Source organism: Xyrauchen texanus, chromosome 4, assembly GCF_025860055.1.
Source record: "Xyrauchen texanus isolate HMW12.3.18 chromosome 4, RBS_HiC_50CHRs, whole genome shotgun sequence".
NCBI lineage: Eukaryota > Metazoa > Chordata > Actinopteri > Cypriniformes > Catostomidae > Xyrauchen > Xyrauchen texanus.
Window position 1 is genome coordinate 31,036,353 of NC_068279.1, and position 20,420 is coordinate 31,056,772.

A 20,420-nucleotide genomic window follows, 5' to 3' on the forward strand; every position below is an offset into this window, starting at 1 on the left:
TATTGCTAGGGTGTTCTGAGAAGTTGCTAGGTAATTTCTTACTACCAAAGTCACATTCTGGTGCTCAGATATGACACCACTAAGCATGCACCACTAATAAGCATACTCCTGCTCTGTTGTTACTAAACTGAGGTTGATTTGTGGCTGGAGGCTGAGCGTGTTCATTGATAAAGAAGAACGAATATTTGTCGGGTCAGTAAGATAACGCTTCTCCACTTCACAGAAACACCTGCTCTCAGATGACTGCAGGCAGGAGCCCCTATTAATAACAGGAAGCCGCCACAGAGCGCCAGTCAGCATGCAACAAGACCCTAGAACATCAGCTACAGGAAGACGAATGGCCCAACCGTGAGTGAATACAGATGCACACATTCTCCCTCTCTCACACACACACAGCTCCCTCTCATCCTCTTCAATCAAGCTCTGTAATGCTTATGTAGGTCTTACTCACAGCCAACCAGGCTAAACCTACACACTCTCACGGTGAAATCGTAAGGAATCTAATGACTTTTCGAAATTTGGCAAATTCGTATAAATTCGTACGACTTTCACTACAGCCAATGATGTCGCTGGACATCATTTTCATCTAATACGTGACAAGTACTTGCTTCTGTCACACACAACAGCTTCCTATCATGTTTACACATGCTACTGATCAGTTAGGTTTAGATAAGGGGTTTGGATAAGGGCATAATATTCATAAGCATGTCCTTAATATCTCGTGAGTGAAGCTCACTCTTACTTCCGCATTAGACATCCGGGCAATTGTACATGATGAAATCGTTCAAATTAATACGATTGACCTTGTACGAAATCATATGAAATAGCCAACTCATAAAATAAGTACGAACTTTCATGAGACTGGGTTGGGCTATACTGCATTTCACAATCTAAGTTACATGGATGCGTTTTGTAATACTACAGAATACTTCAAAGAAGCTTTCATAGGCAAGGAAGCACAAAAAAAACATACTAGAATAAAAATAAACAACACAAAAGAGCTTCTGGTAAAGGAGTTGCATCAAGCTCCCTGGTGTTCCGGTCAGTGCCACAAAAGAGGGAAATAGCTGAAGGTATAACCACCATTGATCGCAGAGAGATGCCTGACAAAAGCACTGTACTTGCCCAAGGAGCTACACATACACTCATGTATCAACCACATCCATACGCCTCACAGGCAAAATCTTTGAGAGTGTATTCATGCATGTTTGTGTAGCTTTTTACAAATATTTAAAGGACTGTTCACACAAAAATGGAAATAAAATAATGTACTCACTCACATATTGTCCTAAACTCATATGAATTTCTTCAGTTGAACACAAAAGGAGATGTTGGAAAGAATGACAGCCTCAGTCAACATTCACATTCATTGATTGGAAGAAAAATATACAATGAAAGAGTTGGTTACTATGGCTATGCCTTTGACATTCTGCAAAATAATTTTCATTTTGGGTGAAATATCCCTTTAATGGCATACTAGATTTATAAAGCTCACAGAATCTAAATGTTGTATTTACGATTTCTAGCAGGTCACCCACAGCCTAGAAGGCACCTTCATCTTTCGGCAGGATATTAAGCCATCCTCATGTCTGTCAGCACACCAATCTGCACCTGCTTCTGCAAACAGCTCTCTCTTTCTTTTTCTTACACACAAAACATCCACGCCAGGCCTGTGTCTGATCCTGTGTGAGATTGATAAGTGTACTAAGCTGCTCAGATAAATCAGCTCGAGGCATGAAGGCAACAGCAGGTCTCATGTCATGGCAGCTCCAGAAAATACACCTGATTTATTGGCTTGGCATGCTGACGCCCACCTAGAAAGGAACATTTTGGAACATTCATTCTTGTGAAGAAAGTGGCCATGAAACTGTGTTTTGTAATATGCTAAGAGATTCTCAGCTGTCGAGAAGTTTCTGAACCTCCAACAAAACCTATTAAAACTAATAGCTCTGCAGGGGACATCAAAAGGAGCTTTCCATCATTGGGCCAATCAGTTCTGTGCACACTGAGAAACAGTTGCATTAGCATTTCCACCTACACTAGAAACTGGAAAAATCATGTTTTCATAATTCAAATATATTATAACTTATTTTTCTTAGAAACCCATAGATTTAAGACTTTAAGTGTAAATTGAGGCTATGAGGAATACTTAAAATGCCTTGCGCTTGAATTTGTTAATTATGTTTTCTTGGTCAAAGGGAATATATGGGTGCACTTAAATAGTTGCTATTAAGAATTTATAGATGTTTTAGCTCTTTTGTGGTATAATTTATTTTGTTTTGTTGCAAATAGTTGTTTCCTGTGATGTCACCATTAGGGTGATCTGTGTCCCTTTTGGTCAAGTTGGACCCTGTTACCACTATGTGGAGAAACACAAATACAAAAGTTATTATCATCATTATATAAGATGTGTTAATGTATGACCTAAATTTCAGTCTATTCAATTAAGATTATTATGTTTAAATTACATTTTATTATAAACAACAACATTTGAATAGTTATGTTCATTCTATATGAACACCAAGTTAAGTGAACTTAATTACATACGTTTTAGAGATGCCATTACTCTTGATCAACTGAGGGAATGAGTTTACTCAATCAGTTGAATAGTCAAATTATTAGGGTTTTCAGTGTGAACATGGTTCACTGCAATTTCAAACCATTCCCAGCACGGATTTCTTTAGCTAACTGTACTCAGGGCAATCAGTGCATTCTAATTCTGATTTTGCAGTGCGACAAAGGAAAATTAATCTGTAACCGTGTCAACAAGCCCAGATCAGTACAGAACAGCACAGCAACCATTGATGGAAAAGCATGTAATGTCTAAACTAAAATGGGTGAAAACAATGTTATTTCAAACTGTTGATGATGTTGAAGTAGAGTTTCTGAGAAGGATAACATTACTGATAACGATTCAATTAGATTAGAATTGTTTACTAAAAGATGCAAGACATCAATGAATCTGATATTTGAATCACAACTAAATCCAATTCTTTTGTTAGGATTCATTCAATGAATGTTAGATATTTGTGAAAATAATCTAAATAAATGGTATTGGCTTTCATTAAAGCAATTATAATCAATCCTGTAATATATGCATTGAATTTTCATTTGATGCATTTTAACACACCTACAGGCTTATCCTCATACATCTCATAAGAATGTAGCATAAAGCGTAGCATTAAGCACCAAATAAGGACTTTTTAAAGCCAGTCAGCCTTCACAACTGTCCACTGGAGTACTCTGGGAGGTCTTGTTTACACTTGAACCAACATTAAAAGGAACAGTAAGTCCTATTTATTTTGCCCATCACTCTGGTTACACATTTTGTTTTAGAGCAGATCCCTAATGAACTCAGCAAAACATCACCACTGATCCCGAACTGTCACGAACATTGGACACAGCCAAAGTCCTGCGTAACCCCACCCTACTCCCCATGCGGCTGTCCATTTCAACTGTCATTACAGAGCAATGTGATTCGTCCAGCTGAGCACACCCAGTGTGGATGCACATTCCTGGATTAGGTAGCTGAGAAAGTGAGACCATGTGTTGTGGACAGGCAAGTAAACAGAGATGTTAGAAAGCCTGACGCTAGTATTTAATAAACCCTCATTCTGGCAAACAGTCTCTGTTTGGCCTGATAGTTGTCTTAACGGTTGTGCTATTTGATGTGGGTTTGGGAGCCAAAAAATGTTCATGGGAGCTCAATGACATGTTAAAGGAAATGCAGGTGAGTTGAATTATAGACAAACAGACTTCATTAAAAAGGAATTTGAAAGTGCAGACCTGCACGAATTGCTAAGATGCCAATAAGATCACTGTAAAGTTTCTATGTGTTGAATTTCAGGAATTATAGCGGAGCTTACCAGATCAATAAACTCCAGCCTGTGGTCAAAGTAATATCCCTCAATTATGACTTTGACAGCGAGACAAAAAATAACATACTTGGTAGTCATTAGGGATAGGCAATACAGCAAAAAAAAATTATTTTCAATATTTTTCCAGCCCTTTGATGAGTTTTGCTACAGGCTATATCTCAATATTTATGTGAAATGGCTTTGGTTTTTAATCAGAGGAACCATAATTACAATCAAATGCCTTGTAGCAAAAGAGTAGAACTCGACGATATATTGCAGAGGCTGATAAATCAGCAGATATTTGACTTTTTTTTTAATTATCGGCATTGGCCAATAAATTTTCCCATTTGGCCAATTTGTTTCTTGAGGGTGCAGAGAATCGCCTCATGGTTAATTCTGTTGTTACGTGCCATTGTGTTACTACAATAATAGATCGGTGTGTAAGAGCACAGTCTCATTTAAATGGTCTGCATATCAGAGCTGCGGCAGACGTGTTTTGGCTCATAATCGTAGTTTTTTTCCACCCCTTTTTCTCCAATTTCAAAGTAAATGCGCTTCACGTGCATTATGAGTAAATGTCTTATTCTCTATGCACTGTATTTACAATTGGTTTGATTCTGTATATTTTTATTTTTTTTTTTAAATGCGATTGCTAATGTGAACATGCCATTATTGGTTGTTGGACTACTGTGTGTACTGGTATTTCCTTCTTCCTCATATATTAACAATTTCTTAATGTGCAAATAAATCGCCACCCTGCTCTCTGGATAGCGGCATCGGACATTACAAACCCATGTCGACCACTATAATGAGATCCAAAATATTTAATACTAATAGTGAAATACAGTAAAAATCTAGTTATAAATAAACAAGGCATGTTTTCCAGTTGAAATAAGCACTATTCAAATATCTCCTTCTGAATGCTCTCATATTCGCAAGTCGCCTGACAAGGATCGTAAATGCACAGCCTTTAGGAAATTAGATATGGCCCATCTCTAGTAGGCCTAGTCATACACAAAATAACATCCTGCCCATCCGCTCATAACAGAAAAGACAGAGAAATACAATTAATATCTGCTCACACTTAGGAGGCCTTCGCCCCTCTTTCACTAAATCCAATCCAACAAACATGAGAGAGAGATATGAAACCATCTCAAATGTCGAGGTTAATCTACCGTAGCAGAAGCCACACTCAGAATGAACACACGATGGCTTCAGTTTAGAGCACAAACATCCATTCAGGATGACTTTTCACACAGGTCCAGTGAAGGTCAACACTTATCCTTCACCTTCTCTCTTACCATCAAATACAAGCCCTGTTCTTCAGACCTGCAGTGCATTCTCTACCACTTTTGCTAAAAAGCTAAATAAATATAAAATAAACATTCTGACCTATTCCTTCCACTTCTCTCTTTTACCCTCAGGAACAATGTCATATGGTCATTTCACCCTGTGCAGAGATAGCATTCAACATTCAGTATTCAGCATTCTCAACAATGGGTCTTAACAGCAGCACTGACTCAGTGGCTTCATAAAGGGCCCCATTCTCCGATCTGGATCCTTACGCTGAAATAACACACACGCTCTGAAATTTACACACACATAGATGCTAAACAAATACACACACACATACACACTCGCATAATGGTGGGACTCTTGTGCCATAGTACAATGAAAGGGGTTTACAGGATATCCAGGTCAATCCTCTTTTGACTTTTACCTTCACTGTTCCCCTGAATAAAACACACAAAACATGGGTATTGACAAAGTATTTAGTCTGAACAACACTCACAAAAACAAGGCTGAAGTAAAACAAAGATTGTGACAGATTTGGAGAAAAAGCACACCGGGCTAATCCTTAGATGTGTTTTTTAATATGCTCAGCGCTAACAGCTGTGTGGAAAACACAAGATAACAAAGGGAAGGGGGCAGGGGCCGAAATTAAGGGGAGGCTATGAGAAAAGATGAAAAGACAGAAATGCCCCCAAATTCAAAATGTAAAATTGCAAAATGCAATACATGCTTCCATTATGAATTTCTCTGTATTGCATTTATAACATAAGGTTGTTTATATACAATTTATGTTTAGTTATTCATATTGTGTGTTTTGTTTTTAGTTTAGTTAATTTATAGGTAAGAGGCACTGATATCAGTGGTGAAATCAATGTAATCCATTCTAAATCGAATTATTCAAATTGAAATGTTATGCTAATGAACAGATTAAATGGAAGTATTTTACATAAAAGGATGACACACAGTATATTTTGATTTGGTTAGGCAAAATATGACCTCATTAAGGTAAAAGAATTCTAATCAAATCAATGGGCCAAGTATTGCTCCTTAATGGGTTAAGTCTGGACTCTGGAAAGGGATCTGTGTTTTCTTTTAAAATGCCAGAACTTTCCACTCTTATCTGAAAGAATACAAAACAGAAAACAATGTATTAGAAAAAAGGTACAGGAAAAAGCCAACCAAAATACTGGCTTCTAATCCCATACACTTCACCGTAGAATGCTGACCTTCAAATAACTTCTCAAAAAAGATCGAGGAATGACTGATGTAACAGCCCCAGGTCTGACCCTAGGGTGGCTGCAAATTTTTAACAGCCAATAGAGATGGACTTTGATAAAAAGTAAACCAATGGCAAGGGCTGGCTGCTTGCCTTTGGCAAAGAACATTCATCAAAGAGATTTTATGAGCAGGGGAGAACAGGCTGGCATGATAAAAATTAACAGGCATGCTTAATCATCCACAACCACAAAATACCACCCTCCCAGCCTTCAGTCAGCTGACTACACCTGCTCCATGTAACCTGACATCAACCTTTTTGTGTTTACCACATTGTTCTCTGATCCAGAAGGAATTAAATTGGTTATCTCCCATTTTGACATGGGAGATACTTTTTGCCAGTTAGTGTGGATACATTACATATTACAAATTACAATATCTGTCACAACAACACACACACAAAAGATCACAGAACATGAGATGAAAGCTAAAACCCATATGAAACACTGACACCAAAAACAGATACACAAACAAGTCCACATGTCCCTTCCATTGGTGAAAACATGCTCAAAGAGGCCTTAAAAAAGACTGGTACAGAAACATAATCATATGCATTTAGCCAGTTTGATCACATTTTCAAGCTTACAAAATCTTTGATAGTTTTACATCTCTAGAAATGGGGCAATATGATTTTCGAACTGTAGAAAATGTGGACAGTATTCAATATTAAGATAGAAAACTGACAAAAATGTAAAACCGCAGAATATAGAACTTGTTTTAGTAATTGCAATTATCTAAAAATAGGATGAATTTTAGGTGTGACTTTTTTACAGTATGTGTGTCAGTGTGCCAGTCAGCCCATTAAAGGAGTTTGGCTGTCTGGGTGCAAGCAAATCTGCAAGACAGGAAAATGGGATTTTAGTTTTGGATGATTCTGAAACATGATCACACGGGAAGTTGGCCACACCAGCACCAGTGTGTTTACCTTTTCTTTGTGGTGCGACCGGAAGTGTGTTGGGTCAGCACCGTGGGAGACCTGAGTTCAGATCCCACCTTGAAACCAGGAAGTAATCGCATTCGTGTAATTCGTGACGAGATTCAGAGGTTGCGTTTTCCCCTCTAACATTGCATTTTTACTCCACTGATGGTTAGGTTTAGGCTTGGGGGTTCTATATAAAACAACCCACTTTCGGTGCCCCTCGGGGGATATGAAAAAAATGGAGCACACGCCCAACAACATTTACCACTTTGGCCACTGGAGGCAATGTTTCACATTTCAGTTAGCTAAAGAAAAAAACTCCTGGTGGAAGCAAGGTGAAGTGCTTTCAGTTACATACAGCAAAATGACTTTTTAAATGTTTGAGTATTTTATGTTACTGTTTTAAATTATTTAGTATTGAAAACATTAAATGTTCACTAAGATTTCAACATATAAAAAGGATATCATAGGGTGTGTGTGAGAGAGAGAGAGAGAGAGAGAGAGAGAGACTATTATTCTATTATTCTGAGTCTTACCAAGAAAAACAACTGTCGACTACAATACATCAAATTTTGCTACTGAATAAGCAGCACACCTATCAACACAGTCTAAACAGCAGAAGAAAACCACAAAATACACTCAAAAACAAGGGTGTTAAGTGGCTTTCAAACCTATCAGGTGAAAGGTTCACTCCTTATCCAGGATAAAAACTTACATTTCAGTCACTGCAACACTGATTTAAAAAAACAACTGCCCCATCACAGGATACTGCCCTCTGACTCCTCCAGTTACATGGAGATCACACATTTCCCTCTTCCGACTACAGCTCAGTGTTGCATGACCACAAAAGTGGCACCACACAGCAGGCTGCCCTGGCACCCGGACAGGTGATGAGAGTTCTGCCATGCTAATGGCATCTTTTCCGATTACACTGGACAGATATGCAATTTGCCAAGCAAACCCTCATTATGCAGCAGGGCAGAGACAGAAGGGAGGGTCACATATCCCATGCCAGAGGTCTTATCTAGAGCATAAACAGATAAGAGCAGATGACTGCTACCCTGCCACTCAACCTCAACGTCCTACAGACAGATGCACAGATGGGGGGGATAAAAACGTTCCTGCTCTACAACACCTTAAATACAGACCTGAACCCTGCGACATTATAACAGCCATATCGCTCCGTCACATGCATGCATACACTACACTTTACAGTTCTACAGCAACTAGCAGCCTTTTTCATACTTTTTTGGTTGTTGTTTGAATGCACATAATAGCACATTTGAGCATTTGACATCTAACCAAAATGCAGGGCTCTATGCTTAAATATTTTTAAGGAGCAATTGTGTTCCTATTTTTTTTTTAAATTAGGAGCACAGACAAAAATTTTGGAGCACAGTTTTTTTTTAGATGATAATGTTAAAAAGGCATGAGAAAATTGAGCTCATCAATTATGACAAAACTCAGGCATGAGTCATGACAAATGAGTTTAAATTCTTATAAACCAAATGTTATATTTTTTGTTAATTTGACAGGCTGTCTGCAAAAAAACAGCTGCAGCTTATGTTAACCTGTTTCACCTTGTGAACATAAATATTCAAAACTCAATGTTCAGTCTTTGAAGTGTGGTCCTCTTAATTGTATTTAAGAACTCTAAATTGACATCTGCACTGCTGAACACAATTAATGTTCCTGTCACCAAATGTACAACAATCAGACGCTGCATATTTCAGTTGGCCAGACTTGTAAATTTTTTAAGTAAAATTTGATGCTTTTCATTTCATTCAAGCTTACTAAAACGGCTCGGTTGACTGAAGGGATGAAAAGAAGCCAATTGCTGTGTGAAACGTAACTATTGCGCAGTGTAGATGAATTTGGGAGTTGTAATTTTTATTCCGATAGCATACAACACTTCATGAGCTTCAGTCTAGGGTCAGGAATCTTTAGGCACCTCATGATTCAATCCGATTCTGAGTCACGATCCGATTTCGAAACAATTGCTGACATGTCTACCATTTTTTTCTTATTGATTATTCTAGTGTGCAATGGCAAAACACAGTAACTTCACATTTTGTCCAAAATTGGGGTTCTTAGACTTTAAGTTGCCCTGTGACAGACAGGTCTCGCTAAACTGTAACCATGAAAATTGTAGAAACTACAAAATCCACACTCAAATCAAGTAACTGATTTGTTAGTGTACTGTGCAGCCTTTCACACTGACCTCTTTACACTAGAAAATAAATAGGCCTGTTGGTTTTCAAAACATAGGACTACTCATAAATTAAATAATTCATCTGATTATGTTAAATAACTTTTATATGTTAAAAGCACTGTTAATCATTTTTATTTAATAGTATTACATTTTTAATGAGAATTAATATATCCCAGGCCTTTTGATTTTTAACTACAGGTTGGTACTCCAGGTTGATTATATGAGATATCAGCTGTCAGAGTGCAGATGTCAGATCCTCCTTTCCTCACCACAGGTGATAAAGCAGCACTAATTGCAGGATTATTCTAAAATAAATCTATCAAACTTTTTGCAGAGCAAACAGATGGAACAGCGCATACGAGTAGAAGTCTCACCTTTATCTAATGAGCCGTCAGGTGTGTGCACTCTTTCCGACGATCGACAGTGTGCAACAGCAAATGAAATAGAGTGCAAGAGGACAAAAACATAATTATAAAATAAATACATCACCCACGTCTCCCGAACCGCTGTCGTACGTGCAACTGAAATGATTGCACTGTAGAGCCCTGAAATGTTATCAGAGAGGAAAAAAAGAACCATAAATAATCGGTAAGTCTATAGGCCACACTTGGCTACTCAGGATAGTAGATTATAAAAGTAGTATTTTAATTTCATTTTTGGCACATTTTACTAAGCTAAATCTTAGTAAATCACAGTAAAGTTTATCTTTAAAAACCAAATTATAATTCAAATAAACGTTTGACAGAACATTTAGAATTTTTATTTGTTTATAGTTGAAAACAAGTCTCATTGTTATTGTCAAAACCATCTCAAGTGGCATGCTGGAAAAAAGAGATGATGTGTATGAAAATTAAATTGTACAATGTTCTTTAAGTTCTACTAAAATCTGGATTAAAGTTGTGATTAAAAAGTATTAATTTTAATTGTTGGGTGAACTATCACTTTATTTCAAAATGTACTCACCTTCATGACATCCCAGATGTGTATGACTTTCTTTCTTCAGCAGAACAAAAATAAAGATTTTTAGAAGACTTTTTCAGCTGTTTTGGTGCATACAATACAAGTCAATGGTGCCAAAAAAAAAAATAAATAAATAATCACAGACAGTCAGCATAAAAGTTATCCATTTGACTCCAGTGGTCAAATCAATGTCTTCAGAACTGATTTGATAGGCGTGTGTGAGAAACAGATCAATATTTAAGTACATTTATACTATAAATTCTCCCTGCTGTCAGTCTACACTTTCACATTCATCTTGTGTTTTTGGTGATTCAAATTCTTCATGCATATCTCCCCCTACTGGGCAGGGAGAAGAATTTCTAGCAAAAAATGTAATTAAATATGTATCTATTTCTCACCCACACCTATCACATCACATCTGAAGGAATGGATTTAACCACTGGAGTCTTATGGATTCCTTTTATGCTGCCTTTGTGCTTTTTGGAGCCCAATCATTTGCATTGTGTGGACCAACAGACCTGGGATATTCTTCTAAAAATCTTAATTTGTGTTCAGCAGAAGAAAGAAAGTCATGCACATCTGGGATGGCATGAGGGTGAGTAAATGATGAGAGAATTTTCATTTTTGGGTGAACTATCCCTTTAACTGTATCACTGAACAAGGAATGTTTTAATTCTACTTATCTGGGATGACTGATTTATTAACGTTTCGTGCAGTTGAAGTTTTTTAGTAGCACACATCATTCGAGCAGCATACCAGCTGCTGCATTGCAACGGTGTTGTAATTCCAATAAAAAAAAAAAACACAAAGTTACAGCATGCTTGTTTGAACAGTGTCACACCTCTTGACTTTCTCATGCCCTTAACAGATCGTATCTGTTCTTCCAGGCTGAGAAAAATGCTTTCCCACAAAGGTGTCCAAATAATTGGCCATTCAAAACATTTAACAGTGTCAAAACACACTTCTCTGATCAAATCTGTTTATCTAAAGTGAAACTAAATATTGTGCACAAATGACTGCATTTATAGTGTTATTTAAAATGCGTGTACATTTACATAGTTGCTCTTGTTAGAGCACTGACATTAATAAGCTTTTTTTATTAACAATGCAACATATTTTAGATGGTTTACTACATATTAGATCTATGAATGACACTCTAAACATGTAAAGCCATATATGCCGCATGCTCCAGTGTTTGTAAACCCCTATGATTGAGACAACCTCATAAATCACTGTATTTCCTGCAAATCCTGCTTTTGGCATGACTGCCAAATGCCAGTACTGAACTGAAAGCCCTTATGCCATTTTTTCCACATATTAATGAATCCTTTGGAAATAAGAACTGTTATGACTGCACAAAGCCAGTTCTTCCATCAAATTTAATTTCCTCCTCTACTTGGACATTCACGTAGCTTTAAAGCTGATTCATAAAAATGTATCTAAACTAACATCAAGGGGCTGCATGATTTGGCCTACCAATAAACAAGAACACCCTGCGCATTCCTCAATCACATGCAAACAGCACACCACATACTGAAGGCTACTTACTACAGCATGACTACTGAAGCCACACTACTGCATTTGAGTCTACACCAAGGACTACATCAAGTCAAGTAAGTTATGATATTACAAGGGTAAATATATTTGATCTATGGTATTACAGTTTAACTAGCAAATACTAAATCAAAATATGTTTATACAGTAGCTAGCTAGCCAGTAAATCAGATATGCTAAATGTAAGATAGCTAACACCATTTCATTGACAATTTAAGAGGCTAGCTATCATGGTGCTAGCTAGCACAACTGTGATGCTGTTTCTTCTGCTAGCCAGTTTTCTGTAATCGTACAAAAACATAAGTTATAGTTTGATTTAGCTTGCTGATTGAGGAGTGTTCATCTATTCATCTAGCCTATTTCTATTCATTTGTCCAGCATCAACTGTAAAATATTTTTACCATTCCCGAATATTACAATTGTTTATCTAACTATTTATATATCAGTGCATGGCATTGCATTAGTGTTTTTTACAAGCTTTTTTGTAATCTTATTCTACAGAAAAATGCCACGTGAGCCATCTGATGTGTGGATACATTTCACCTCAGCCGATGTAGAAGCCTGTGTACATTTGCCAAGACCTATGTTAAGATGTCACAAAGATGCAGCAGCATATTGCCAAGTGCACAAAATTCCCCAGCTTAACTTTCCATGGAAAATTTCTGGAAATTTACCGGACATTTTCCACCCCTTTGCAACATTAGGTACAACTCTAGCAGAACAAACTGAGTCCGATGATTAACAAAGCAAAAAAACAGCAGATGTACAAACTATTGAGGCCATGTAAGTCAACCCGGGACTGCCCAGTAAAGGCATATAACCCAATGTCCTCACTGACATCAGGCTCCTCATTCTCATTTAACAGGCTTATCTGAGTCTCTTTCTTAGCTCATCTCTCCAGACCTGCAGGAGTTTACCCTCACACAATATGTTTTATGAGCTAGGCCACAGTTAAGGCTTTAGCCTGCTTTGAGTGAGGGGAAAATGGAGATTTGGTCTGTTTGAAGTGATAGAAAGGGCAAGCATGAGAGAGTGACAGCTCTGTGATGCTTTATGGCCCTTGTGTAACTAAATATTTTGAGAATTGCAAAAGTGTAAGTGTGTGTGTGTTTTGTGTGTGGCCTGGTTAAACAGCTGGGTGTTTAACTCTCGCTTTTTCAGTAGGTGGGGAAAGAGAAGAGACACAGAGTTGTGTACACGCATTTTTCTCCAACTGACATGCAGTGGAAAACAGCTGTGCAAATGAACATGCACACCACAAGCACACAAGGGCTGGAAATGCAAGTTATGAGTGGCAAGCTCAATCAAGCTTTCTTGCAAACCAAATAAAATATATTATATAAGTCAAACAGGCTAAGTAACAAAGAGAAATGTATGATCTTAAAATAACTACAATAAAAATTGCAAAATGCAACCTTAAGCCCTCAATGCACACACATATAGAGGAATGCGTTAATTATCAAATGCATTAGCAGGTTGCCATGTGTCGCAAATATCAGCACCTGGAGATATTTTTACATTGTGACCTCAAATATTACACTATAACTTCATTAGCAGGGGCGAGTAATAAAAGGGCAAAATAAAAAAAAAATTTAAACGCAAAACAAGCACAAAAGTTGTATGCATGGATCAGCTTGCAGATTAAAAGGACTGTTCTGGTAATGCATATTTATCACCACGATAAGTAATTTTGAATAAAAAAATAAATAAATCTGTTACAATAAATCACTTACAATAAACGTGCAAGGGGCCAGTGCTGAAACATAAAAATACAAACTATTTCAAAACTACAGTTACAAGACTTAAACATTATATGTTGTAAAATGAATTTATTGTGATAAAATCAGGTATTTACCGGCACTACAGCCTTGTACCAGATTACAGGGTTTACTGACATTACATTGTCGTGACAAGGAAGTGTAATTTTGGATAACTTTACACAGACAAGATTAGTAAGTGATTTTACCACACTAAAGTCATGGTGACAGGTATAATTTTATCATTGTGTGGGTATACTTCTGAAAAGGTGTGAACTTCAACATTTATGGCCCCATTCACTTACATTGTAAGTGCCTTCCTGTAAACACCATTTATTTTATTTTTTTAAACAAGGGATGGGTCGAAATTACTTTTTATGGTACTAAACACTATGCCACAAATTGTCAATTGACCTCAACTTGTATTAAAACAGGAACATTACTTTAAAGCAAACCTGATAACAGCAAATGGAAACAGGTTGCCCTCGGACAAAAACACTGAACAGTCATGACTGTTAATTATGTGTCTGGAGAAAGGACAAATGCATGAGTGCAAATTTATTTTTTTCAATGAGTAAGCGTGCATTTTTTAAACGAGATCCATTCAAAGAGCCAAATCATGCAGCAATGGTTTCTCATAGAAGAGTTAATAGAAGATGCCAAAATGATCCTTCACCACGCTTGATAATTGTACTGAGAATAGGAGACTGTGTTTCTCTGGAAACAGGAGTCTGAAATGTAATTATCCAGCCTTTGGAAAATGTAGGGCAGACAGAAGACAGCGTGATGATATAAAACTGCACTCTGTGGGTAACTAATGCCGAGCTCTGGTTTAACTGAGTGAGCACAAGACACTGGAGCCGTAAATCTAATAAACACTCTCCCAGTCCTAGCTAGACTCTGGCTGATAGGGCTTAAGCCCCAGATCTTTTGTTAATAGCCTCAAATGTTATTTTGTGATGAGAAAAAAAAAGAGAAAAAGTAAGGCTTAATGTTTATTACATCAGGGTACAAAAGTAACAAGGCATACTTCAATTCTGGCTTTAAATGTAAATTAATTTCAATCAGTGAGCCCAACTTAATTGACAGATCGCACTTTGACTTTTACCTGCTGTTTGTGCTCAAGTTCATTAGATGAATCGCTATGAAAACCTCGAGTGGAAGCTTTATATTTTCACTCAGGGGTGCAGCTTTTCTGTATCAGAGGCACTGATGTTTTATTATGCAAGCCTTATTTCTAAATATATAATCTATTAGCCTCATTTCTAATCTTCATTTGTTTTTAACAATCCACACACCAAGTAGATTTTAATGCATGTTCCAGACATCATCTTCGGTTATTTGGGTTTAGTCGGGAGTCAGTAAGCCGGAATAAAAATGTTTATTGCAATGGAATTTCCTAAAATGCAACTCAAAATAGTAGCATTGAGCTATAAGCCAAATAGCACAATACATAGGTCTTAAAATGATAAAATCTCACATTAAAGTCAAACAAAAATGACTGCCTTTACATGCGCTCTGCTTCTGCTGGTTCACATTTCCATGTCATGTACTTGGAGTTAAATTGCTGTATTTAAATAGCCTCTTTGGGGTACCTTGATTTTTAAATGCATGTTTTAAAATCAAATGACATCAAGCTTATCTAATTATTGTACTTAAGTCTGCACACCCGAGCAAAAGGGGGGAAAACACTCTTACCATTTATCAAGCAATGAAACTGTGCTTTGTTAAAAACAACCTGAAATCACGTGTAATAACAGTCATGAAACCCAACGCGGGTGTATCGAGATGTAAATGTAAGTTATTTTTAACTTTACTCTGTGATTCCACACAGAGTTTTATTGCCACATTCAATAAATAAAACATTTACATTTTGAAGAAGTCTTAATATTTTGCTCATAAAGTAAAAATTACGAGAATAAAGTATTATGAGATTACATTTGTAATTGTTTGAGAATAAAATTGTAGCATTATGATATTAAATTTCATACGAATAAAGTAATTTAAGTCATAGCATTTTGAAATTATAGTCATAATATTTTGAGAATAAAGTCAAAATTATTAGAATAAAGTCTAGAAAACAAATCTCAATATTAGGCTAAACAGAGCGTCATTATCACAACGATAGAACAGTCGCCAAGCCAGCAGCTTCATTAATGCAAGAGATGGATGTGGAGGATGTAGTCATATTTTAGGATATGATTTCGCAATAAAGAAATACTTGGTCTTTTGGCGCATCAGCACAGAGTTATTATTAGTTTCTGAACACTGCAGCGGTTATGTAGGAAATTTAATTTATTCAGGAGAAAGAGCCAGACAGATTCGTGCAGTCCCGCTCTGTGTTGTTTTTGGGTTTTCCTCCTTAAACTTTACTGTATCAGAGGGGATGTTACCACATACAATATCTTGATATGGACTCAGCTGTTCCAAAAATTTTTCAATTCAATTGAGTGAGAGCATATCTTGCGCCTCCCTTGACAGGCGCCCACATGTTGAAAACTCCTGTACTAATGCGCACATCATTCATGTACAAAGACCCGCAAGAAATTCCCACAAATTCAGCTCAGTTGAACAGTCAAGATATCATCCTGGTTAGTGGTGTTATATGTAATGATCCAGATGCTCCACTTTGCTGTTGTTCACCACATCACTTTGATGTTACTTTCCTTTTTTATTCTTAAAATATTATGACTAATGACAATTGCACATTTATATTGTTAAATTACTTTGATTTTATTGTTAGCATTAATTTCTGTACAATGAACAATGAGCAGACAAATTATTAATTTAAATTAAACTCTGTTTGATTTGTTTATTGTGCGCCTGACGTTTGCTCATATAAAGTTCTGATCTGGTAGGGTGGTCATTTTTTTTTTAAAGTCATGGAAGGAAGGATTCTTCTTATTTTTATATTATATTATGGCCAGTGGGCTAAGCCCCGGATGACACTTAAGTCTAACGACGTCCCTGTCTTAGTCCATGAGAAAAAGCGTAACTGACCTCCGGAAACCAGCAGGAAATGTTTCTCAAATAAAAGACACTTAAAATGGCAATAGCAATTATTTGAGATCATACATCCAAATGAATAGTCCTCCAATTATGCTCAAAGAGGAGTGCTCTTCACTGGGATAGGTACATTATTGTTTTTATTGTCACAACTGTCAACCTCAGAATATTTGAAGAAGCTAAACTTTTGCGAACAATGATAAGCAAGGAATGTTTGTTGCCAGGGATTCATGTTGTGTGCCAGTTTCCACATATGGGAAAAGCTCAGCGCTGCCAAGAGTCGGCTAACTGCATGAAATCCTCTGATGCAAGCAAGCAAGCATGCAACACGGACGGAGATCACAACATATGGTCAAATGTCATATAGGCTAAAAGTCTACCTTACCCTGAGATCCAGTTATTTGCGGATGACATTAGACGAAATCGTAAACATTTAGAACCAATCCACAAGACCAAAATGCATGGTTAAAAATCCCCAAGACCGCGCACAGAAAGTGTGAAATTCAGCAAAAGACAGTCGCAGAGCCACCTCCGCCAGATCCGCGGTTGCTTTTCCAGCCGTAGTGTCTATCGCACTGTTTTCTCTGTCAACTAGCCACGCCCACTGATTTACATCAAAACAGAAGCCTCCCTCCAACACCTCTCTGATTGGCTCTCAAAAGACTAGGAAGCTTCGCGCAGCGCGTTCGACCAATCACATGGACGAAAAGGGGCGGAACTTAGAGTTGGAAGTCATGTGGACGGATGCGATGCATGACGTCAACCCTTTGTTACCTTGCCGACCCCTTTCATCTAAAACAACCCTCATTTGAGAGTATGCAACATATTATGTATTAATTCATAAGCATTTCTGCTTATGAACTTAAAGAAGGTTTTAAGGGGGGTTTCATTTACAGAAAGCACTATATAAGAAATGTAATACTAAAGCAGGTCTCATCAGGGAAACACTCCAAACATAAACAGATAGTAAATCAGTTAGGCTGAGCCTACCTTGTGTTGTCACATGCAGCCATGTGATTTTTTTAAAAAACTTTTTTTAGCTTTTACACTTTAAGAGATAACGACTCCATCTAGCTAGACTTCAGCTGAGATTTATGAAAGGGCAACTGTGCATTGCTATCCAAATGTCCATTCACAAAAGTCGCAGTCAGTTTCCCACAATCCATAATAAACCCTCTAATGATATGCGACTTAATAACTTTCCACCCTCCACTCAATCTGTTGTCGGCTGTCAAAAGCCCCAGCTTCAAACACCGCACTGCATCTCAGCGGAGAAATCCCCGGTGACATTTCGAGACAACGCCTTTGATATTCAGCAAAGGTCACGGCCATGAATTTATATCATTCTTTTTTTCCGAGAGGATCAACTGCGAATTCTGCATTGCCCGTGCCTGCTAAAGTCACCACAGGCCATGTAATAAACCACACACCACTATGCATCCTCTGGAAACACTGCACATTTCCCCAGAAAACAAGAACTTTTGGAGAAAATGGGAACGAGATCAGTTACAAGTGTAGCAGCTACCATTGGCAGCCCATTCATTCATGGGACTTCAGCATTCAGTAGCTACCCCTCAATCAACATTCAAGTTAAATTATTTTTGCATAAGCAATTCACGGTTCATCAAACGTTCATCTGTGTTTTAACTGTGTTTTAAGCACTCACGTCACTCTTCGGTTTTGGCCAAAAGTAGAAGTGTTTAAGTAGCCATCTCTAGCACACTAAATGAAATACAGAGCTGCTTCCTTTGTTGCTTCCTAAAGCTTGATGGAATAAATGAATAGTGAGCAATCGTGCACGAAATCAGTACAGAGGTATCATCCAAACGCTATACTTACTTTCCGTGGATCATGGCGATATACATTGCTCAGAACATCGTAATGGATAAGTATTATTTGGATACGGTGTTTTGAATTTTTTTTCCCTAGTGTTGTTGCTCTGCGTTGCCGAATCAGTGTTGCTGTCTGCGGCAGCAGCTTCCTGCGCATGCGCGACAGCTCTCGCGTCACAGGCAATGGCTGCGGTGAAAACGTTTTGAACAAAAATGCAATAAAATATGACAATTCAAAGAGACGAGGGCCAGTACAGTTGCACCGTAAAACAAACTTATTTAAAATATTACCTTTAAGAAATATTCTTCATTTATAATATGGCTTCTTTCTGTAAATGCTGATTGTCAAGATGATTGTCTCTATCGCACACATATTGATTATATCAGATTATACTCAGATTTTTTCAGGTTTTATTTACTCGGAGACAAAAAAGAAAGAAAGAAAGAAAGCCTAGGCCTATGTTGTATGAACTCCCGTTAGTTTAGCCTATTCATGAAACTAAATTCTTTGTAATGCCAAAAATTACTGATTGGATAGTTTCACATTATTCATGTTGTCTAAAAGGAATACATTTCCAATACATTTGATTTTTCATTTTATGAGGTAAAGTTTTGTCTTCAATAACAACAAGTCAACAGAAGAACCATTAGGCAGAGAACAAAATAACATTGTCCTGCCAAAAATACTTTCTCCGCCATCAATTTGCATAGCTCATTCATTTTGTGTGTATGACTGGATAAAGAATGTACTATAGCTTTATATGAGTGGACAAAACTGGCTTAAATGCAACCTTTTTATGTGATTTCTAACATTACAATCAAATCAGTCATTGTATTGTAAATTCTCTCCTGCATAGCATGAAATACATTTTACAACTCTCCAGATGCATTTGTTACTCCCAGAACATTAACAGGAGACATACTTCATGCTCGATGTCACTGTATGCATTCGGGACATATGAAAAGTATATCAAATACGTAAATATGCATTTCAATGCGGAAGCATATCACACATTACAATAAATAAAACTACAGCCTGGCCAGAGTAAACAAAAACACATCGACACTTCGAGTGATACGTTTTCAAGACAGAAACATTTGTTTCAATAGCCTAACTGTAAATATGAGGGAGAACCGCGGATGGAACGAAATAAAGCTTGAGATTTATCCAAACTTGGACAAATAAATGTACCCTCTTCTTCATTTATTGTTTTGCAGAGGGGCGCAATCGGAGTGCGCATACTATCACCTACCGGATCATAGAGCATCGACTCTTCAAATGACACGGGAAGGAATATTATTTTTTTGTTTTGTTCTAATAAAAAAATCAACAATTACAAACGTATATGGATTGTCAGTTCTAAAAATGAGCAACGCCCTGTACTACATATGAGAATCAGAATCCCACAAGAAACCTTATCCACACCATTAGGAATAGTCCACCCAAAAATGAAAAATTTTCCCTCCACTGCTCCTCACTAGAACCATTCCAAATGAGACAAATGACTGCCCCATTTTCTGCCATAAATTGCCAGGTTCCCCAGCCATCTGGAAGTCATCTCCTCAAAAGCTGCCACTTTACCCAACTCAGTGCACCACTCATGAAATGAGGGTGCATCAGTTGACTTCCATCCCCTAAGGAATAGCTGTCTGCCAATCATCACGCTGGTGGTGGACCCAGCTTTTTATGTATTTATCTCCCACATTCAGGACTCCTCCATCACCCAAAATACACAGTCTGGGGCAAAATGAAAA

General features: G+C 37.4%; 1 protein-coding gene across 2 annotated transcripts in view; it reads right to left on the reverse strand.

Annotated features, from left to right (window-relative positions):
- LOC127635247 (protein FAM222B-like) overlaps positions 1–18,797 on the reverse strand; it is an 84,555-nt gene extending 65,758 nt beyond the window's left edge. Inside the window, exon 1 of one of the 2 annotated variants that reach the window (XM_052115164.1) lies at positions 18,673–18,797. The gene's annotated coding sequence lies outside the window, so the exon portion shown is untranslated. Of the gene's footprint in view, positions 1–17,218; positions 17,381–18,672 lie in introns of those variants that run through there. The other variant, XM_052115156.1, reaches the window with a different exon arrangement.
- Positions 18,798–20,420: the final 1,623 nt, after the last annotated feature.